The sequence below is a fragment of the Podarcis bocagei genome (genome assembly GCF_964188305.1).
Source record: "Podarcis bocagei genome assembly, chromosome: 11".
Classification (NCBI taxonomy): domain Eukaryota; kingdom Metazoa; phylum Chordata; class Lepidosauria; order Squamata; family Lacertidae; genus Podarcis; species Podarcis bocagei.
The window spans coordinates 38,353,722-38,377,571 of record NC_138136.1 but is presented as its reverse complement, the minus strand read 5'-3'; the positions used below and the strand labels follow the sequence as shown (position 1 = coordinate 38,377,571).

The following is a 23,850-nucleotide window of genomic DNA, read 5'->3' as shown; positions in this document are numbered from 1 at the left end:
ACGGAGTTAAGTGTACAACACTGGTTGTAACTGGCTGGCTTAGCATTCGGCAAAAGCATCCTATAATGGGTCAGTTTGTTGTAAGCTAAACAAGTACTAAGAAATATGCTCATTTGGCAAATCCCACCTGAAAAATGGCACATCAGAAGCTGCCTTGTAACACTGGTTCAACTAGCTCATATCTGTGAGTCATATAATTGGTTCAGCTGGCTCACTATTATCTCTACATTGACTGGCAGAGCTCTCCAGGTCTTCAGAAGTATTTCCCAGCCATAGTTGAAGATGCTAGAGATTGAACTTGCATTACCAGTGAGTCACAGGCCTCGACCCAATGGAAACAGTGTGCGCGCATTTAAAGTCCACACTATGATTTCTTTATAGAGTGTAAATGTCTCAACAATCAGCTTCTTGTAAATGTGTATTTTGGAGAAACACAGTTGACTCAGAGGGCAAAAACCAGATGAGAAACCATCTTTTTTTTTTTTTTTGCAATAGTTGAAAGTGCACGGGGGGGGGGGGTTCAGAATTTATTTGCTCCCAGTATGAGGAAACTTAATTAACTGCATGAAGATGGAAGAAGAATGTCATCCTTTAAGCTGGATTTGCTGAAGAAAGCAAAGAGGGGGAAATGAGAGAAATGAGTGTAAACACTGGTGTTGAATTAATTGTTTGCAGTCCCTCAGTGGTCTGGAAAACTTTGTTTTTTCATTATCTTCTGTGACTTGTAGAAACGCCTAAATCATTAATAATAGCAAATTAGCTATAAATAATTGTTCTGCTTCAGATCATATATATATTACATAAATGTGTGAATTAATGTTTATGAAGTAATTCAGATGATTCATTGAGGAAGATCCATTTCTAGTTCTGCTCTGAGTAGATATGTTTAAATTAATGTACATGCCTAAATGAATTCTATTCATTTCAATGGCTCTATACTCAGAGTAGAACTCTTTGGTTAGGATTTACCTAACTAGCCCCATCAGCAATACTTGGCTGGAATTTACCTAACCAGCCCCTTCAGCAATACTTTATGGGACCTTGGTCTGGGACCTTGACCTTCACAAGATGGTCAATACAGAAACACACGGTTTCAAACATTCTTCCTCCCCCACCCCATGCTGATTTTTTAAACTTATTTTTTATTAGCTTTAATGGCTGAGTGGCAATGTGTAGTGCTTTGAGGACCACTATACAGGATGATAAATAAACAAAAAAGGGATGAAAGTCAATGCTAATTTATCTGTAGAGATGCAAATTTAGGAAGAATAATTGCAATTTAAATAAAAACCAACCACATCTTACCATCCTGGGGAGATGTGTGGTTAGGTGATCTCTGGGTTAGGGATGGACAAATCTGTCCTCTTCAGGTCCTCTCCCATTGTTCTAACCTTATGTTCAGTTTGGTCCATTTCCTTACAAAAGTTTATATACATTTCCTGCTCATTCCTCTGAATATGCACATTTCTGCATGCAATTTTGCCTAATGTACACATTCCCCCCCAAGCATGTTTCCCTAATGTACTCTAGAATCATAGCATCATAGATCTGTAGACTTACAAGGGTCATCTAGTCCAATCCCCTGCAATGCAGGAATCTTTTGGCCCAATGTGGAGCTCAAACCCACAACCCTGAGATTAAGAGTTTCATGCTCTACTGACTGAGCTATCCTGTTCTGTTCCATTTGGTTTTACTTGTTTAATAATGATAACAGTATTATCTGTGTGCTTGTATAATGTAGCGTTGTAATCTGCCCTGGCACCTTATGTACATTATATTTCACTAGTATGTTGTGCATTCTTCCCCCGCATATAATCATTTTTGTACACATTTTTTTAATATATCGTTTTTCAGAGTTTCAGTACATACATGTTCTACATCTTTTCCTCCATCTATTCCCTTTAGAACATTTTTTGGTTGGCGAACTGCATCACAAAATTTGAGGAGTTGTAGATTTTTGAAATCCTTTGGGCCACCCTTGCTTCCCCTCTACCAAGTGTGGAACATCTGGTGTGAACTGGGCTTTCTGCCTGCAAGATCACTTGCACAGAGGCCTAGTTCATGTGACCTTTTCCTGAAGCATTCCACAAACTGGACCGCCACATGATTTGGCTCAATTCATGTAGAAGGTCCAATTTGAACTGGACACCTTCTATCTACGTGGAGATGAGAAGGGGCTCATGCTACTCCTCCATCATTATATGGTACCTTCTCAACTGACTGGATGTAAAAACTGGGATTGGTATTCCCAGACCACACAAACTTTCTTTAGGTATCATATGGAAGGAACGACCCTGCCTGGGGCTTCTTTCGTCCTTTCAGCTAAAAGAGTTTGCTAATATTCTATTTCTGTTTTGCCTCGGCGTTTCTCCTTCCAGTTCTGTAGAATTCGCAGAAGGTCTTCGTTGTCTTAACCTCTGAATGTGGTTTAAAATACACCTCTGCTTGAATGGCACTGGGCAGCTTGTTACTATGATCCACTGTTTACGTTCGTCTTGTGCAGCCCTAAAGTGAATATTGCTGAGGTTAAACTGTTTAGGTTTGGCTAAACGACAAACAGAACTCCAGTCTTCAAAACATTTGAGGGCAGTGGATCTCTGAAGCACTTTAGCAGGAACCAACAGGAAGTGGCTTCAGTAGAAGCAGATATTCATTTATAAACAAATTGAGAGACCCTCCCCACACAACCCACACCCCGCCCTTTGCCCAAGGGCCCAGACATCTTCTTTCCATAAATGCACATTATTTAATCACTTAAAGACAATTTCACTTCAGCCTCATCAGAATTTCATTTATAGTAACTTCTCTCTCTTTCCATAGTTTCTGCCACTTAGAAATGCCAAGGAAAATGGATGCTTTGGCTTTAAAAATTCATGGGCCCCATTTGCACTGTGTCACACCACTTTAAACAGTCATATCTTCCCCCAAAGAACCCTGGGAAATGTAGTTTTTTTATAGGCTACTGGGAATTCTTAAGAGACTCCACAAAGTTACAATTCCCAGGGTTCCCTGGGAAAAAAGACTGGTTGTAAAACCATTCTGAGAACATTTATTGAGAATGTTATAAAAAAAAGGTAAAGGTAAAGGACCTCGCTTTACAAGCTGAGGGAGCCAGTGTTTGTCCACAGTTTTTCTGGGTCATGTGGCCAACATGACTAAGCTACTTCTGGTGTAATGGAACACTGAAACCAGAGCAGCCCACGGAAACGCCGTTTACCTTCCCGCCAGAGTGGTACCTATTTATCTACTTGCACTTTTTGGTGTGCTTTCAAATTGCTAGGTTGGCAGGAGCTGGGACCGAGCAACGGGAGCTCACCCCACCACGGGGATTCGAACTGCCGACCTTCTGATCGGCAAGCCCACAAGGCTCAGTGGTTTAGACCACTGTGCCACCTGCGTCCCTGAGAAAGTTATAGGAATGTTAAGACGATGTTGATTCTGAAATTAAGCGGTTGTTAGCTGTAATCATTATGTAAATATGGAAAGAAAGGATAAAAAAAAACCTTTAATAGAAATTGAGGGAAGGATTTGTTGAAGAGAATTAATTAGAGATTGAAATGCAGTAAGGAGAGGTATGAGGAGGTCGGGAAAGTAAGTTTTATGAATATAAGGGAATGAAGTTATACATGTGGTTTTCTGTTTTTTGTATGTATTTTTGTCTATTTTCCCCCCTCTTTTTTGTTTTTTGTTTTTGACTTTTGTGACTTTTATGTTATAAAAACTTCTGAAATTGCCAATAAATATTTTATTAAAAAAAAAAGAGAGAAAGTTATAGGAAAGCAGAAATGAACTGTCTTGTGTTCTATTTTTGGATTCAAAACATCCTTGACAACTTGTCAGAATAATTAAACAACCCATCTTGGACCTAATTAAAGATAGGCAAATGAAATGTGAAGCACAAGTAAGAAACACAAATGTCAGTGCAAACTACTATTCCCTGTCTTTGGTTAACAGACCCCTGTCAATTTAGGAATGTAAGAAGAGCCCTGCTGGATCAGGTAAGAGACCCTCCTAGTCTAACATGCTCATATCATCGTGGCCAATGGGATGCTTCTGAAAGACCTACAGGTAGGTCATGACTGGTATTATTCAAATCCAATACGGATGCTAACTGGGATAAAGAAAATTCAGCAACTTTTGGAAATAGGAATATTATGGCATGCACATGAACGTGCGTACACACACACACACACACACACACACACACACTACTGAAGATATTTCCTTAAGGAATCATGCCTGAGGAGTCAATGCTACTCTAAACCACTAGGTTAGGATCTAAACAACCTCTAGACAAATAAAAGTTGTGTGCCCCAAAGTGGTTTGAAGTTGTGTTTCTTGAACAGCCTTTTCTCCCCACCAAGCTCCCTCACCAAGCTATATGACAAAGACATTTTAAAGGGCTATTGCAGAAGAAGTTTGTGATGTGGCATTTGGGGGGCTGTTCAAAGAAAATAAAACTTAAAAATCCCACCAGTGCAAAACTAGCGTAAAGTAGCATTTTGGCTTCCAGCCATAGAGTTTTTGTTTGACTAACCTCATCTAGTTCTGTTCTGCAGATCCTGGAGCCAACATGGTAAATAATTTTAATCTATCCGGGCCAAGTCTTTGCATAGGCCACTTGTAGCAGATGTTTCTTATCTCTCCTGGCTGAGAGGATTGCTATTAATGTGGAGCTGTCTTCATAGATCTTGGAAGATTCTGAACTAACCTTTCCTTTGGGAATATTCATTTGTAGATCAGCAACTGGTAAACTGGTAAAAGACAGAAAACAGATGGCCTATTCTCAGAACTGGTGGGAGGCAAACACCAGTAGGGGCTCTCCTAGAAATAGTCATCTTGTAAGTATGACATGAAAATGGTCATGAACCACAAGCATCAGAAATTGAAGTTGGTATTGACAATGCCATCCAGTTGAGCTAAGTCTCAGGTTAGATCTGGAATTGTGAGGATTTGGGGATAGTGATCAGATGCAAATATGAAATATACTTCATATTATCACTTAGTGGATAGAAGATATTAATAAAAGATACCATCTCTTAGGGCCAAACTAGTTATGACATATCCACAGCATACATTTAAAACACAGAGCTTCAGCCAAAGACTTCTGAGAACTGTTATTTACCCCTCACTGAGCTACAATTCTCAGCACCCTTAATAAACTACAGTTCCTAGAATTCTTTGGGGGAAAGCTGTGTGCTTTTAGGGAATGGTATAACCCTTGGTCACACCCCCAGCATAAATTTAAATCACATTTATGTGTTGTTGCATTTAACCTTTATTTTTCTGTTCTGAATTCAAACAGTAGATTGAGGCATGTGTGCTTATAATGATCAGAATTACTGCAGCCATAGACAGGGAGAATGTGATTGTTTCCATCCTTCTTGTGCGCATGACAAATACCCCTCCCTTGAAGCTGTGATTTGATTAAAAGAGGAAATCCTTCGTTGCACCAGTTCTTCCTCCTTTCTGTGACCCTGAAGGTTGATAATACAGTGGTGCCTCGCAAGACGAAATTAATTCGTTCCGCAAGTCTCTTCGTCCTGCGGTTTTTTCGTCTTGCGATGCACGGTTTCCCATAGGAATGCATTGAAAATCAATTAATGTGTTCCTAGGGAAACCGCCTTCAGACCAGGTCCGGGGATAGTCTGTCCCCGGACCTCTTCTGAAGGCTGGGGGGGGGGGACAAGGGCTTTTCTTCTCACCCCCAGCATTTTAAAAAACCCTGGGACAGCGGAGGACTTCTCCGCTGTCCGGGGCGATTTAAAAGCCCCTGGGAAGGCAGGCAGGGGGGGACAAAGACTTTTGCCCCCCGCCCGCCTTCAGAAGGTGTTCCCACCCCCGCGCCCGGCTTCGCAGCAGCGCTACGAAGCCCGGCGGCTGGGGCAGGTGCTCCCGCCCCCCCACCCCGCTTCGGAGCAGCGTTCCGAAGCGGTGTGGCTGGGGCAGGTGTTCCCACCCCCCGCCCGGCTTCGCAGCAGCGCTACAAAGCCCGGCGGCTGGGGCAGGTGCTCCCGCCCCCCCCCCGCTTCGGAGCAGCGTTCCGAAGCGGGGTGGCTGGGGCAGGTGTTCCCACCCCCCGCCCGGCTTCGCAGCAGCGCTACGAAGCCCGGCGGCTGGGGCAGGTGCTCCCGCCCCCCCACCCCGCTTCGGAGCAGCGTTCCGAAGCGGGGTGGCTGCGGCAGGTGTTCCCACCCCCCGCCCGGCTTCGCAGCAGCGCTACGAAGCCCGGCGGCTGGGGCAGGTGCTCCCGCCCCCCCACCCCGCTTTGGAGCAGCGTTCCGAAGCGGGGTGGCTGGGGCAGGTGTTCCCACCCCCCGCCCGGCTTCGCAGCAGCGCTATGAAGCCCGGCGGCTGGGGCAGGTGCTCCCGCCCCCCCACCCCGCTTCGGAGCAGCGTTCCAAAGCGGGGTGGCTGGGGCAGGTGTTCCCACCCCCCGCCCGGCTTCGCAGCAGCACTACGAAGCCCGGCGGCTGGGGCAGGTGCTCCCGCCCCCCCACCCCGCTTCGGAGCAGCGTTCCGAAGCGGGGTGGCTGGGGCAGGTGTTCCCACCCCCCGCCCGGCTTCGCAGCAGCGCTACGAAGCCCGGCGGCTGGGGCAGGTGCTCCCGCCCCCCCACCCCGCTTCGGAGCAGCGTTCCGAAGCGGGGTGGCTGCGGCAGGTGTTCCCACCCCCCGCCCGGCTTCGCAGCAGCGCTACGAAGCCCGGCGGCTGGGGCAGGTGCTCCCGCCCCCCCACCCCGCTTTGGAGCAGCGTTCCGAAGCGGGGTGGCTGGGGCAGGTGTTCCCACCCCCCGCCCGGCTTCGCAGCAGCGCTACGAAGCCCGGCGGCTGGGGCAGGTGCTCCCGCCCCCCCACCCCGCTTCGGAGCAGCGTTCCAAAGCGGGGTGGCTGGGGCAGGTGTTCCCACCCCCCGCCCGGCTTCGCAGCAGCACTACGAAGCCCGGCGGCTGGGGCAGGTGCTCCCGCCCCCCCCACCCCGCTTCGGAGCAGCGTTCCGAAGCGGGGTGGCTGGGGCAGGTGTTCCCACCCCCCGCCCGGCTTCGCAGCAGCGCTACGAAGCCCGGCGGCTGGGGCAGGTGCTCCCGCCCCCCCCACCGCGCTTCGGAGCAGCGTTCCGAAGCGGGGTGGCTGGGGCAGGTGTTCCCACCCCCTCGCCCGGCTTCGGAGCACGGGGAGATCGCTTCTCCCCACCGCCCCTTGCTTCAAAAGAGGTCCGGGGCAGCGGGAAGCGCTCCCGCTGCCCCCGGACCTCTTTTGAAGCAAGCGGCTGCGGAGAGAAGCGATCTCCCCGCAGCCGCTTGCTTCAAAAGAGGTCCGGGGGCAGCGGGAGCGCTTCCCGGGGAGATTTTAAAATGCTGGGGGTCGGGAGCGAAGCGTTCGCTGCCGACCCCCAGCATTTTTAAATCCCCCCCTGTCCCGGGGAGATTTTAAAATGCTGTGGGTCGGGAGCGAAGCGTTCGCTGCCGACCCCCAGCATTTTAAAATCTCCCCGGGACAGGGGGAGATTTTAAAATGCTGGGGGTCGGCAGCGAACGCTTCGCTCCCGCCCGCCAGCATTTTAAGATCGCCCGGGGCAGGCGGGGGGAAGGCAGGCGGGGGGGAGCAAAGACTTTTGCCCTCCGCCGGCCTTCAGAAGAGGTCCTCTTCTGAAGGCCGGCTGTGGGCGAAAGTCTTTGCTCCCGACCGCCAGCATTTCCCTATGGGCTTTCATCTTGCGATGCAAGCCCATAGGGAAATTCGTCTTGCGAAGCGCCTCCAAAACAGAAAACCCTTTCGTCTTGCGGGTTTTCCGTCTTGCGAGGCATTCGTCTTGCGGGGTACCACTGTACTGTTACATACCACCCCAATCTCTGAGCAGTGCAGGATTCCAGGGGTTCTAAGAGCTTACCCAGAGTTTGATTTCCTTGGAATGAGGGACAGCAGAGACTGTGGTGTCCTTAGGATGTATGGTTTAATTTACACACATATATATTTATACACATATATATAGCCTTTAAAACTGTCCGTGGGTTGGGGAGTTAGTGTTATTGTTTGTTATTATGGTATGTATTTTTGTGTTTTTATATTATAAACTGCTACTACTATTTATTTATTTTTAAAATCATTGTTCTGCCCATGTTTGCCTTTGACATGGGGATCCTAGAAAGTTGCCCAGAAAGAAATGTGGTCCCTGGGCTGAAAAAGTTTCCCTTGGTCTAAAAGATACTGCAGTCAGACACAAGAGAACAGAGAGTCTCCTAGATATGTTGTGTCCCAGCCATTTTGTGCTTTAAAGATCAAGATCGGTACCTTGAGTTAATGCCTGAAGGAGAAACATAGACTAGTGCAGAGTCAAGCGATAGCACAGAATGATGTCTTTCAGGAGATACATTGCTGCTCACTGCACCGGCTGAGCTTTCTGAAGTGTCCTCAAGTGTAGCAGATACTCTGAAGCGCAGGATCCCTGTTTTGTTTTGCATCTGGCAACCAAGCTGCTGTAGGAGAAACAGGGTTGGCCAATTTGCTAGTTAAGGGACTTCCCCCCTCCCTCCGCAAAATAAAAATGTAAAAGTGCACTAAACGGTGAAATCAATGCCAGCTCGGGGGAAGAGGGAGTGAGACTAGCTTTATACAAGCTGGGAATGTTAAAAAGCATTGCATAGATGTTCTTGTTCTTCAGTAAAAATTAGCAAAATGGAACGAGTATGGTGGGAGTTATGAAACAAGGGAAGTCGTTCATCAAATAGATGTGCTCACATATAACTGGTCTATAGCTGCAAAACTTATTTTTACTCAGGGCAAATAAAAAAATGTCAAGCATAAAAACAATTATAGGACTAGGTCACAAATGCACATGCTGTAATGTTCAAACTTGTTCATTACAAAATCAAATGAAGAGGAAAAAAATATTGGGAGCCTTTAGACCAGGCATGGCCAAACTTGGCCCTCCAGCTCTTTTGGAACTACAGCTCCCATCATCCCTACCTAACAGGACCGGTGGTCAGGGATGGTGGGAATTGTAGTCCCAAAACAGCTGGAGGGCCTAGTTTGGCCATGCTTGCTTTAGACAAATATGCAGGGTAGCAAAGTCTGCAGGGATCCCAGAGCACAGAGCACATGATGGAGTTATCTTGCTGAAACTGTTTCAAGGTGGGCACTGTCTGGATGAGAGACACCCTGGGAATTCCCATATATGCTGCCTTAAGTCCCATGGTGGAAAATAGGAAGGATACTAAATAAATGATAACTCACAAGTTAAGCTTCTCTGCTTATAGAATACTAGTGGCTTTGGATCCAGTGTTGTTCAGGAATTCCAAGAACAAAAAAAAGTGCCGTTTTGAAATCAGTGGTTAAAATCAATGCAGTTTTGAAAGATTCAGCCCACCATCTTGATTCAAAATGGTGTCCAGTTGTAACCAAACTCAGATGAAAACCCATTTCTTGATAGCAGGCAACCAACACGCAAAATTTTGTTACAATATCTTAAGACGTGCACAGAAGCATCGCAAACAAGCAAGCCACTTTCCAAGTAGAAGCAAAAATGTTTGTTGAATACACTTCATTAAAGGCCTAATGTTTAAATTAAAGTCTTGAAACTACATATTAAATACCAACAGGCAAAATGCTTCTTTCTTTTGAGGAATGATTTCCAGGAATCCCAGAAATTATTGCTGACAATTGTAAGCTACTGACAAGTGTGAGGAAAGATTTGGTTATTAGTGTAGGAGTCGAGCTACAATAATCTTTTCCCAGCTACACAGCTCTTTCTGCCAAGCTGTAGAGGTGACAGATGCTTATTGCTTAAAATGCAAGTCCAACTAATCTTTAGTCTAGTTGTAAAGCAGCCAGTAATAAGAGAAATTAAGTAGACCCATCTCTCTCTTTTCACTTAGCTAAATGCTAGCAGCATGCCAAATTCTGTAGCAACCCTCCCCCCCGACTTTTTTCTCCTTTCCCCCATCAGCAGTACATAGGAATCTGTTGTAAACCAGGTCAAACTATTTGTCATTTTGTTTCGTTGTTGGACTCCAACTCCCATCAGCCCTGGCCATTGTGCTCAGGGATGACGAGAGCTAGAGTTCAACCACATCTTGAAGGTGTGTCATGCTGGCTACCCCGATCACGACAATGGTGTAAGGCCATTGTTGGATCTTCTAATGCAGTGTTTCCCATCATCCCCAACCACTGGCCTTGCTAGCTAGGGATGATGGGAGTTGTAGTCCAAAAAACAGCTGGAGACCCAAGTTTGGGAACACTATTAATGCTTGTGGGGCATTCAGCATTAAGGCTTCCCACCAACAGCTGCTATCCTCTTTCTGATTATTTTCACTATGCTGAGAGTAGGGGTCATGTGTGTGAAGAGAGGGGATAGGAGGTGAGGCTATAGACTGACTTGCAGCCAGTGTTGGTCCAAGACATTTTTTGTTGCCTGAAGTAGAGCACTAAATGGCACCCCACGTGCTGAAGGTTTGCTTTGCCATTCAAACATAAATCCCTGCCTTCTGTTTGATTCCACCACCTGAAGTAGCTCTGTGTCACTTTTCTGCATGACAGGGTCAGTTCTAGCTGTAGGAAGGCTTGAGTTTTGCCGGCAGCAGAAAGCCAGGCTGGCTCCGCCTTCGTTGCCAAGTGCAAGAGACACTGTGCCAAATCAGCTGAGTTTGATTTCTAAGACGGCAAGTCTCCGATCAGCTGATCGCACAATGCTATCTATGTAAGCCCTGACAAATAGCTCATGGTGCTGCATGTGGCAGCGATGTCAGGTGACTGGCTCCACCCACATGCCAAACTTAGCCAACAAGGCTGGGGGAGAGAAAGATCAGGCCCACTGGTCAGATCCAGTTCCCTACCGCTACATGAAATCTCAAAGGCAGGGTATCACCCATTACAAGATGTGGGTGATAAACTACAGGGGTCAGCCATCTCTCCACACACACCCCTGTAATGGCACGGCATCATGATTTAGCATCATTTCTACTGGGTATTCCATCCCAAATTAGAAACAACTGGTTCTAGGAGGCTGGTGGCAGAGCAGTGAATTTGCCCACCCAGGCTGAAAAAAATGTGGAATTGTCATCGACCATCTTTTCAGGAAACGGGTGGTCCCATGGAAGAGGGCCTTATACTGTAGTGGTGCCAAAGTCTAAAACACTGGTGCAGAATGATGGGAGAGCAAAGAAAACAAACTGCTAATTTTTCACATATTCATCTCATAATGTAAAGCTTTTTTCCAGGAGCTGTCTAAGGATGCCTGAAGGCAAAAGGGAGCCTATATTTTGAAATGGAGGCTTGAGGGAATGAAGGGGGCAGTAGACATAGGCTTCCAGATAAGATGAAACATTTCCCCAGTCTATTACACACATTCTAATAGCCTACAGTAAATACCACTCCCCCTTTTTTTTTTAACTGACCTTAGCCCTGAATACAGGCATTTATTTAGTAGTCAGAAATAAAGACAGGGGTTATTTTAGTGTGAGGTTATTTTAATTGTATGTTTTCATATATATATTTAATGATACGTGCTATATATTTTTACCATGTCTTATATTTTTAAATTGCACCCTGATTGAGCCTGAAGGATAGAGTAGCCTAGGGATCTAAATAAATAGATGAAGTCTGATTCTGTAGGAAACCATGACCTAACGCAGACAGGGAAGACTCATGACAAGCAATGCAATCATCTCCTATGGATCCCACCAGAAGGCCACCTTTGTAAATGGCCAGGTAGTGCACTTTCATAAAGTCTATTGCAGAAAGCAGAAATCTGTTGCAGACAGGCCCTCCCACTGTTTGGATTGTGGGGAGGAGGTTTGTGGTAGAAGCTCTGCCCCTGATCTATACACATTTATTAGAGCATGAGATGAGGGTCCATCAACCCTCTTCTTTTCTCTTCAGATGTTTTACTTTTATCACACTACAACAAAGGAAGCAATATAGTGATACGTCACAAAGTTGAAAAGGAAGGGGCACCATTGGGCGCTGGGCTGAAACTGACCCCGCTCCTGCCACTGCCAGCACCTGGTGCAGGGAGGAAGGAGGCAGTGGAAAAGGAAGGTAAGGCAGGCAAACCCCACCTGTGATATGCCGCTGGGTGATGGTACCATTGTGTTCTGGCCCTCAAACCGGTGCTGGACAATGTATCAATGCATCACCCAGGCTTAAGGGATACCTATAGCACTGGCATTCTTCTGGCCGGTGAAAACCTAGCTGATCATGCAGGCATTCCTTGGCACTGATATTTGTTTGTTTGTTATTTTGTTGATTTTATTTTGTGAATTGTGTTATTTTTACAACAAGCAGTGGTCTATAATTTTAAATAAAATAAGCAAGTCATCGCAATTCTGTAATTCATGAACTGATTGGTGAGCCAAACGTTTTGGGAAATCTGACTTTTTTTTTCATTGCTGAAATCAAGTTTTGATTGTATCTCGGATGAGCTCATTTGAAATTAAGTTGTGCATAGATCCACACCTTGATATCGTGAAAGCAATATTCTTCAGATGTTTTGCCAGATGGGTCATAATGTGCAGGTGCAATTGCTGAGAGGCTCTGCCGACAGTTATTAGTTTGCATTTCATTTGCGAGGCAGGCACCCACAAAAGCCTGGCTTATTGTAAGTTTGGCATTGTCTGCATGAAAATGTACCCATATGTTACGGCCAGACAGAAGGCAAGAGACTATAGCAGTTGACCCTTTGACCTGCAATATTCCCGAATAATATTGGAGTAAAGAGTTGGGCTTAGGGATTTAGTAAATGGCAGTCCCCCTGACCTTAATTACTCTAATGCCTCCTCTAATCCTATCAGGGCTCTGTGAACAAAATGCATTTTGAGTATCTAAAGAAAAGATTACTCGCCCACCATTAAGCTGCAGTTGGAGCACATCGTGTTAAAAATTCAGCAGAATGTAATACAAGTCACCTGTTGCCCAGGAATCTGCCCGTGTCAGAGAGCAGAGCAAGCCACATTAATCAGCCACGAAAGGGGCAGGTCAGCGTTGCCCATGTCTGCCTGGCACTGTGCGTTCTTTTTGTTGGGTTCAGCATCACAGCTTCTGCAAAAGGAAAGACAGAGTGGAAAGCGTGTCACCCGACACTTTTGACCTTCTCCCACACAAATATTTGGGGCTAACTTCACAAGGCAATGAGAGAGAGCAAAGCACATGTTTCTAGCAAGAGACACTGCGATCCTCAGAGCTGCAAAGAGCTGCAAGCAACTTCCCCCTCTTTCTTTCTTTCTTTCTTTCTTTCTTTCTTTCTTTCTTTCTTTCTTTCTTTCTTTCTTGGCTTCAAGGCCTTGCAGCTACACGGTGCCAAGAAACCCACACAGTGACTTTGAAAGTAATTGCGTATTAACAGCCGTGATGGCAAGGATTAACACCTCCGTGTATCATTAGCAGAGGTCTTTAATATCTACAAGAGACATTATTTAAATCTCGGCTAAATTGCAATTAAGCAATGAAAAAATCCCGCCCAATGCAGAAAACTAATCAGGATGCAGGAACTCTGGTGTACACCTGGCGCTCCCTGTAGGGTTGGGTGAATCTGTCGATTCTGGTTTCTCTCAGTTTCTCATTTTTCCAGCCTTAAGTTTGGTTCTCCACATTTTCACATCAGTTTGCAATTTTCTTCTTAAAAGTTCTCAGAAAAAAACATCTCAGCATTTTAGTGCAAAGTGCTCCTAATGTTTACATTCCCCCCCCCCAAGCATTTTTCAGTGCAGATTAGGTAAACTGGGCTTTTAGTGTTAGCTGAACTTCATTTCTCCCCCATTCCTCACTTCCTGCCATGAAATAAACTCCACATGCAATTCAGAGGAGGCTGCCAATCTGTACAATTATGCCTTTGAAATGAATGGGACCCTGTGGATGAAGGCAAGGGGCGGGCATCCATCTGATAACACACACCCCTGTTTTGGACTGAGATGAGAGTTGTTATTGCTGGTTTGTAAATGGAAACAACTAATTTCATGAGGCATCCTGATTTTCTCCCACCTGGGCCTTCCCCTGAGATTAAAAGAAAGAGACAGGGATACCTGTGGTTCTTTGTGAAGTGAGAGTTGATGAGCTGCTTCTTTACTTGAACTCAGATGGACAGAGGTTTATTTGTCTATCAGTCAATGCCTCCACCAGATTTTTATGCCACCCTTTTATGCCACAGGCAATTATCAGGGCAGTTTACCAAAGCAATGGAATAAAAATACAAAACAAACAAACCACCCAGCTAAATCAATGGAACAGTAGGATAGTAAAGGCACCCACATCCATGAAAAACTCTTTCAGGTGGGAAAAAAATGGAGAAAATACATTAACTAGGCGTTAACCTGCTGGGGTGCCACAGAGGCCATCTTCACCTGAGAATCATTTGGAGAAGGACCTCTGAAGAGCCAAGTCTACAGGCAAGTTGCTGTGGAAGTTGGTGTTTCTTCAGGAAGCCAGGCCTCAAACCATGTTGCTATAGGTGGATGTTGTCCATGGTTTGCAGGGCTGAAGGTGCCTTTGGGCAGAACCTTCCAGCTGCAACATAAAAAGTGCACCCAAGCCAGCTCACTAACCTTACAAAGATACTGCAAGCAACCTCTAAGGACCTCCAGCCAAATCAGTGCTGTTGTGGGTGCAGGTGAACACCGGTGTGTGGTGAAATTTTTTGTAGGGAACCAGAGCTAGCGAGGGCAATTGGTGAGGCGGTGGCAATGTTGCATGTGTGAACATTGAGCCTCCCTTCCTAAGCTGGGTAGAAGCTTCCTGGGCTTTGGGAAGGTCTCTGACAGGGTGCTGGAGACCTCCTGCCTTATTCCCAAAGCCAGGAAAGCTTTGGAAAGGTGGCTGGAGGGCTCCTGGACCCGTTGGATCATCATATCTCATGTGCTTTGGGAAGGAGACGCCAGGGAAACATTTAGGAGACTAGCTTAGTACCCCTAGTCCACTGAAGTAAAAAGAACCAGGGCGTAGGCTGCTGCTTGCAGTTCTCTTCACCTCTCAACCTTCCTCACAGGACTATTATGAAAACAAAGCAGGATAGCCCCTCTGTATGGAATCCATTTTCTAAGGAGCATCAAATGTGGATCTAGTCCAAAGTTTTGCTCCTAGCATGAGCTAGCCTCCAACAAACAGGACACAACAGGGAACGGCTTGCCCCTGCAACAACTTGCTGCTTAAAAGAACTAGCCTGCGGAAATTCCAGTTTTTCTTCTGTCTGAATTTGCCTGCAGGTGTTTCTGTACAACCTAAAGCCCCTTTCCCCAATCTGAGGCTGCAGTCTAACCTTTATCTGGAGGGCACCAGGTTGAGGAAAGTCACAAGGAAAACAGGACATGCACTTGAGTTTTGGGGCTTTGAAAACAGTAATTGCGTGGACAGGCGGAGTCCCCAGATCCCGAGGGGTCCCCCCCGTCATGTGGAATAACGACTCAAGACAACGTGCTATGGGATTAAATTGGCCACAACTTTATTAAATTTCAAATGTGGGTAGACCTTGGCTCAGGCATTGGGCATTCTCCCTCCCCAGTCCCCAGCCGGGGACCTAGGGAGCTTCAGGGTTATCCACTGTGTGTGGGGGGGGGGATGGGCCGGCTCTGGAGAACATATGTTCAAGCAGAAATAGCCGCCCCCGTTACGCTGCCGCCGCAGGGGAGAGCAATGACGACCTTTTGGCGTACGGTCAAAGCCTCCCTTCAGAAACCCCTTTAACGGGGAACCCTGGTATCGCCGCCACAAAGAGGAAGATGGACTAAAGGATTCCGCCCAAGGCCTGATACCGCCAAAGTTGTGACGTTTTGCTACGGGAAAGGCGAAACCTGCCAATACAGGGAAATTCCTTTCCGGCCCTTTAACAGCGACCTTAACGTAGCAGCGCCCGCATACCTGTGAAGATAAGTTAACCTTCAAAACCTATGAAGAAAAGTTAGCCTGCAAAAGAAGACATTAACTGAGGGTGGGTAGGGTGGGAGAAGCTCTGGAGCCAAGTGAGGATTCCCAGGTAAGATCCTCCCTCTATTGTGTGGGCAGGTAATCCCTCCCCTACCTGGCCTGGTCTCCTTGGCAACGCTTCCCCCAGGTGGGATTGGACAACTGACTGAGGTAGGCGGAGACCTCCAGGTATCCCACCTGAGGGAAGGCAAAGCCAAGCCTATGCTGATGGGGCCGCTCCAGATCTAGGGCTGCGCACGTCCACGCAAAGGGTGCCCCCCGTTTTAAGCAGGGAGCGGTCAATACCGGAATTTCTTTTATGAGTTAAGAAATGACAGAATAGATGGATAGGAGCAATATTCCTTTCTCAGAGGCCTGAAACCTTAGAGTTTGTTTAGATAATAACTTCATTCCAGAAGAACATTCAGAGGAAGGAAATATCTCCCTTGAAGCTAATTAACCGACAGCCTGCAAGCCCTGTCCAAGAGGACTTGTTCTTAGGATCTAAATTTTATTTATGCTTTAAAACCGGGTTTGTTGAATATACATAAAAAGCCGGAATAACAGTTGAAAATTATACTCACCATATAACAAAACTTCTTTGGGGGGTGGGGTGTTGAGGAGCAGAGGTTGTGGGGCAGCATAAACTCTTAACCTGAAGTGATTTGTGGAGAATGTGGTCTAGCTGAAGGATAATGGGTGGAAAAGAAAACAGAGGGAGGAGAGCTGGTGGAGCTTGAGGGGAAAATGGTAATCCTTAAGCTTCAAGCAGATAGCAGCTAAAACCCGGAACTAGTTATTTACAGTATTCTAAGGCACTAATAAACCATTTTTTCCTGGCGGAGGCGGAGGCAGAGGGAGAGTGGTGTTTGTCTAGGAAGAGATTTGTGTGTTTAATTGGATGACACTCAAGAACAGGAGAATGGATGGACTCTGAGGCAAAATTGGGCAGCTAACAAATATGACTAATATGTTGATTTTGGCTTCTTAGGCTTCTCATTTTCCCAATCTTAATTTCGGCAGTCCACAATTCTGCAGCAATTTGAAAATCGCTCTTTCTCTCTCTCTCTCTCTTTAAAGATCTTCCTGAAAATTCATCACTTTAGTGTGAAATTATTCTAATAAATCGCTCCCCCTTTTTTTGCATGCACCTGTGTGTGATCGATTAGTAGCTTGGAAGGATGCCTTGGGAAAGCCACCCCCTCCTTGACACTGTCTATTATCTATTTTGGCAAGCAATATTCTCTAATGTAATGCATTTCTACATTTTGTTTTCACTGATATATGTATTTATATGCACACTTTACACCAATATCTGCATTTTTATATGCATTACTTGGCTGACGAACTGCATTGCAAGATTTGGAGATTGTGAATTTTCAAGGATGGCCATATTTCTGTTTGTATCTTGTTTCAAAAACTATGAATTAGGTGGGTTCTTTCAACGTGAGCAGAATCAACTTTCTCCCGTATCTTTACCTTCAGCTGAGGTGAGCTGTTTCCTGAAGCAGTGTCCTGAAGTCTGAACCAAAACTTGTGGTCACTGGACACCCCTATCAAGCAGAAGACTTTTCTTCGGGCAGCCCTTGAAATAGAGGATTGCCTTTGAAAAGTAGAACACCCTTCTCTGCATTGTTTTCCTGTGAAAATTTCGTAGGTGGGAAGAGCCATACAGACATAGATACACAGGTGCTTTCTCTTAGCTTCGAAGGACTACCACTGTTCTCTGTGTTAAGTCCTAATTTGATGCACATACTTAGAATGATTATTGCACATCTAAATTGTAGTGTGTTTGATTCTTCCATATAGATCCATGCAGCCTTCTGCTATTGATATGTGTTAATCACAGTTCTGCTTTTAAAATGGGACGTTCCCATTAATGATGGTAACAGAACCTAAGTTTCAGAAGTGAGTATTCAAAAGTTAAGGTTTGTGCCCCTCTCATGGGCAATTTAGAATCCATTATGCATTCACTTGCTGAGGTCCTTCTCACTCTCTTCCCATTGTTTCCCACACTGCTAATGGGAGGGCTGCTTGATTTCTGTATCAGAAATCGAAAAAACTGGCTGAATTTCAAAGTTTTGTCTATAAAAGGCTTTGTACTTTCTGCTACCTTGTGCTTTCTGCTGAACACCGCGAGGCAATTCTCCAGTTTGCAAACAACATTGGAAAAAGGTGTTGGAGCGTCCATTGATTTAAGTTTTTTCAATAATGCATAAAGCAAGAGGAGGGTAGCAAAGGGGGCATTCAGTTTATAGTCTGTGAATATGAAAGCTTCAGGGAGGCATAGTTAGTACCATATATAACATATTTTCAGTGAACTTTACAGCTCAGGGAAGGGGATATTTCACATTAACACACAATAAGGCAGTGTAAAGGCCAATAACGAGAAAGGTTAGACTAATTAATAGTACAATTGGGAATGGGAAATTGCTTCCATATGCTTTCTATAATTACTGTTACTGGCTAGATAAAAGCATCACATTTTTAGCACAGTTTTTTTCTGTTTCGTTTCCTGACATGGTAGAAGCCCTCTTGAATAGTGTACAGCACCCCTGTGTAACACTGAAATTCAAGATGCCATTTTCAATGGTAAAAACAAATCACATAGCCTATTCACCTCTTTGATATCCAGAGCAAAATGGTGTCCGCAGCCAGAATGTTACTGTTCCTGCATAAGTTTCTACAGCAGGGGTGAGATATTTCAATCCTTCCAAATGTTGCTGGACTCCAGCTTCCATCATCCTTGACCATGGGCCTTGCTGGTAAGCGCTGATGGGAGCTGGAGTACCTGGAAGCCCTTTGTTTACTGTCTCACCATTGTGCAGCTGATGTGGCAGTCTGCCCATTTACTTTTCAATTACTTCCTTATCTCTATGTTTCTATTGCATACCCCTCATATGTCCTGAGAAAACTGGGACATCCCATTTTTTTCACGTGAGAGCATGGTGGCCATTTGGGGCGCTGCAATCCCACCCTGAAAAAAAGCACTTTTGGGGGGCCACAATCTCTCATGACTCATGTGGAAGTCTAGCCCCCAAATATGGCATCCCAGGGGTTTTTTTGCCTCAATGTGTTTGAAGGTATGCCATTATCGCATATAGGATCGCTGCCACAGATATACCTTAGTCTGCCAGTCATGCTCTTGAGACATGGTGAATTTGCCTCAAGTAGTTTCTCTTGAGGGGAGGGGTTTATAATGCATATGGAGCTTCTAAATCCTTGAGAGATGGGCTCATGTCTGGATATGTAAGCAAGCTCTGCCCAACTTCTCCCCCTCCTCCAGTTCAGTGCCCCAAACTTTACAGTGTGGGCTGTGATAGTTTCCTTTTCTGGTGTTGAGTAGGATTTTATTTGTTCATTACCTGCTAGATTTTTTAAAAGTGAACACTATAACCCGTATGATGAACTTATATCTGTTCTCCCCTTTGGCGAAGGGAATCAGTTGTATATTGAATTGTACAGCAGCCAGTCCCAACCTCTCAATGATGCTCCTGTTTATTTAGATGTTTCATATTTCGCAGAGAGAACGACAGAGCCTGTGCTTCACATTCTGAAACTATTCCTCTGTACTTGGAGAGTTAAATGAAAAAAGAAACTTGATTGCAGACCAGCCAAAATGAATGTGATGAAATGCCTGGATTATACAACACAAAAGCGCTAGTCTGTACTTGTTTGCATGCACTTGGGGCTCAGAGAAGATAGCAGTAACTTTGCCTTCCAAGTACAAAATGATTGCTGGCGGTACATTATGAACATGTCAAGTTCGGGGAATATGTGTTCTTTTTTTCCTTCTTTTTTAAAAAAGACCCATCGTTTTCTTTCTTTAAATGGTAGCCACTGAAAAGTTATACAAACACTTCAGCTGTGGAATATATAATCTGATGCTTGGCAGGCTTCCTTTGTTGATCCAAGGACTGAAATATGCAGTATATCCTTGCAGTTGGTTCATGGCTTACCCCAAAAAGATATTGGATACTTCCCTCCAGTTTAACTAGGACAGCTCTAGCAATCTAGCATGTTCCTCTGGCTTTCATAACAATTTTCCTCCAACTATTTGACGATGCAATTGGAGCCCTAGTTGAGATCCATTCACTCCCCAGATGCTAGCCAGCCATAATCCCCAGACCTGATCAGTTGCCATTCCCCTTCTGCAGGAGAATGTATTTTGACTTCTTATTTGTATTTTGGTCTAAGAACAAATTCACTTCCTGATATCTCAAGCCATTATCTCAGCACACTGGCATGCCTCGGGAGGGGAACACTTTGATGTAACACACAGACATAAACACACACACTCCTTAAGAGCTGGTGTCCCATGGTCCTGTGCAGGAAGGCCCATTGATATTCTGTGTTGCTGTCTCCAAATAGTCAACCAGGGCAGCCCCACATAAAAGCCCAGAGAGTATGGATGAGTAACACAGATAAAGCCCTCTGAAGTCACCAGAAAGTAATAATACTTTCTGTGTAGTAATATTGCTGTCTGAGTTGGAAGCTGCAAAAGCAAACCCTTATTGTTTTTGTGTGGTTTTTGACTTAAAGAGCAAGTCTCATTATATGGAGTCAGACCGTTGGTCTATCTAGCCTGGTACTTTCTGCACTGATTGGCAGTGGTTCTTGTTATGTACTGAAGTTCTCACCCTGGGCCAGCAGGGGGATACTGTAGATAGTTTTCACTCAGGTCCACATATGCAAATAAGGAATTGAAAGTGATGTTCAGTGATTGGATAGTTACAGAAAGTGTTACAGTTGCGTTGTAATGGAGCTCTATATAAGCAGGCTGGCTGAACCCTTCAGTTCTGTTCTGTTCTGGCCTGTGAATAAGCAAGAGCTGTTTGAAGAATCACTGTGTCATCTGATATGTTCACCCACAACCTAACAGTTCTGCCCAGGATTGAACCTGGGACCTTCTGCTTGCAAGGTAGATGCTCTTTCCTGGAGCTTTAGCTCTTCCCCAAGAGCATCTTTGCCCTTGCATTTCTATATTTACTTTATTTCTAAAACATTACTCAGGGTTGGGTAGCAACAACACAGCAAGACAAGCAAAGCATAGTCAGAAGAAACCGTCAGCATCTCTCACACCTGTCTCAGGCTTCACGTGCCTGGCAGAAAAGAAAGGCATTCAGCTGGCACCGAAAGATGGATAAAGTTGATGCCAGCCTAACCTCAGGGAGGAGGGTGTTCCTAAGCCAGAAAGCCATTGCTGAGAAGGCCCCTCTGATCTCATTCAAAGATGGTATTGCCAGAAGGGCTTCTCCAGCTGATCTCACGGTTCAGGCACGACAGTATGGGAGGAGGTGCTCCTTCAGGTAATCAGGTCATGAGATATTTAGGGTTTTTATACATACATACATACATACATACATACATACATACACACATACATAATTTTCTTTGTATGCCGCCTTTCCACAGTTCAAAAATCATGCTCAAGGAAGCTTACGACCTTAAAATATATATACATAACTACAACATAACAGAAGCAGTTATAAACTATAAACAAAACATTTAAAAATACACAACCCAACAATTTCCTCAAAAATCACAAGAAGATCTAAAATAAAGATATAACAACCCAACAGCAACAACACCTGCCCCCCAAAAAACCACCCGAGTCTGAGTCTAGTCAACAACCTCAGCTTTTGTAGCTGGAGTCAGGGCTTTGCCCTCCCAGGACAGGTGGGAAAAGGTCTGCAAGGCAGGGAGTAGGTCTTCACAGCCAAGATGGTCTCAAAATTATTTATATCAAAACTATAGCTCCTGAATTGGGCTTGGCAATTTTGGATCCTTAAGGACTAGTATGACCCATCAGCGCCCTGTGCTGCAGTCTCTGAAGGCCCACATAAAGGGCAGGCCCACATCAAGCAAATTTCAGTAGTCCAAATGAGGGGTTACTAAAGCATGGTTAACCATGGCCAGAGTATGTGTAAAAAGTAACTGATATGTTTTCCAAAGTGGTCAGTGGGAGCGAACTGGAGCACTGGAAACCTTACAGGCTATTCCACCTCCTGGAGTAGCAAGCGGTCAAGACATCAAGCCACTTGGGTTATGCTGGAGATGCCCATTCTATCCATTGTTTTTAGAGAGGAATTAGATTTGGATCAAAACTGGTTTGCTGGGGGGAGGGAATGCATTGAAATGTAGAAATCCATTAAAAAATGACAAGATAGATGTAGATGGTGGTTAATGTCATTGGCTCAGTCAGTAGAACATGGGACTCTGAATTTCAGGGTTGTGGGTATGAGCCCCACGCTGGGCAAAAGATTCCTGCATCACAGGGGGTTGGACTAGATGGCCCTTGTGGTTCCTTCCAACTCTATGGTTCCATGGTTCTGCACCCCACCAACTGGATGCAGAGTGCATGGGAGTTTGTGCACCTACCGAGTGAACCATTTCACATGATTTCATGCTAAGTGCAACCACTTCTTAACACGCGTCCAAATGCAAAAGTCTGTTAAATCTGGGAGAGATGTCCATTTCCCCCATGGATGTTATGGTTAATAGAAAACTGGGCATTGGGTACAACGCAGACTCTGACCCATATAAGCTGAAAATTAAAATCCTCTTTCAAAACTGGAGCAGCAGCGGAGGCAGTCAAGGTGGTCGTAGCACATAGGATGATTTGATTTCTGGCCTCCCACATATCCTGTGATAAATGGTATTTCCTTTCAAGCTCATTACTGAGACCCTTGTGGTACTTTGTAACTGGCAGGGTTTTTTTAATATAAAGAATGAAAAATGAGTTTGGAAATGCATTTTAAATTACACAGTGCTGGATGTAACTTTTGAAATGGTCAGGCTAAGACCCCACCCCCTTCCTGCTGCCTCCATTTTCCTTTTCTTTCTCCATCTTATTTTTTCCATTTTTGTCCTGCCCTTCTTCTGGTTCTGTCTTGGTTGGCCTATCCTTTTCTCTGGTTAGCTTCTTGGCTGGAAGGTTACATATCTTATGTGAACAGTAAAGGCAAAACAAGGAGAAGTATCATTGGACCTCTTATTGTTTAATGAATTTCTGTACAACTGCCTTGAGCACACCCAGCCCAAAACGGCCACAAACGGCCGATAGTTCATTATTTGTTGACAAAGCATGGATTTACAGTTGCTTCTGAGGTGCACTAAACACACACACACTTCTTCTTTGGCGATCACTTGTGGCCGAGTAAGATTGTCTTCCATGAACATGGTCTTAACGGTGTGTGTGTAATGCTAGTTATATTTTTGATATTATCTAATAATGAGTATTGCCATGGTACTAGGGAGCTACTGGGGTTCCATTGATTTAGTCCAGGGCTTCCATGAAACTGTACATTTTCATTGTGCATTTAAAAGAAGTTAAAACAACAACAACTGCCCCTCAGTCCACAAGAGACCCAATATCTACCTTGAAGGGCAAACCATTGTCACATAACGGCTTCAGTTTACTGAAACGAGCACGTGTCACATTTTGAGCACACTGAGGTAATGCAAATCTGAGGGGTAAAACTTGAGTTGGTAACTGAATCCAGTGAGGAAGAGACCGGATAGATAATCCAGTGAAAACATCTGAATGATGCACTTGTGGGCTTAAGTCATGGGTAGGCAAACTAAGGCCCAGGGGCTGGATCCGGCCCAATCACCTTCTAAATGCGACCTGCGGACGGTCCGGGAATAAGCATGTTTTTACATGAGTAGAATGTGTCCTTTTATTTAAAATGCATCTCTGGGTTATTTGTGGGGGCTGCCTGGTGTTTTTACATGAGTACCGGTAGAATGTGTGCTTTTATTTAAAATGCATCTCTGGGTTATTTGTGGGTCATAGGAAGTCGTTCAATCCCCCCCCCCAAATATATTCTGGTCCCCCACAAGGTCTGAGGGACAGTGGACTGGCCCCCTGCTGAAAAAGTTTGCTGACCCCTGGCTTAAGTGGTGGGGGAAGTCCTTCCACAACATGGTTGACTAGAAGGAATGTGAAACATGATGTTGG

General features: G+C 45.2%; 2 long non-coding RNA genes across 2 annotated transcripts in view; one reads left to right on the top strand and one right to left on the bottom strand.

Annotated features, from left to right (window-relative positions):
- The window catches only part of LOC308597411, an 88,783-nt gene that overhangs the window by 4,598 nt on the left and 60,335 nt on the right, over positions 1 to 23,850 (top strand). The window lies entirely within an intron of this gene.
- LOC308597460 lies at positions 12,850 to 16,654 on the bottom strand. The gene is made up of 2 exons (XR_014013007.1): positions 16,472 to 16,654; positions 12,850 to 13,034 (listed from the first exon to the last, which is right to left on the bottom strand). It is a non-coding gene; the product is annotated as an uncharacterized lncRNA (long non-coding RNA).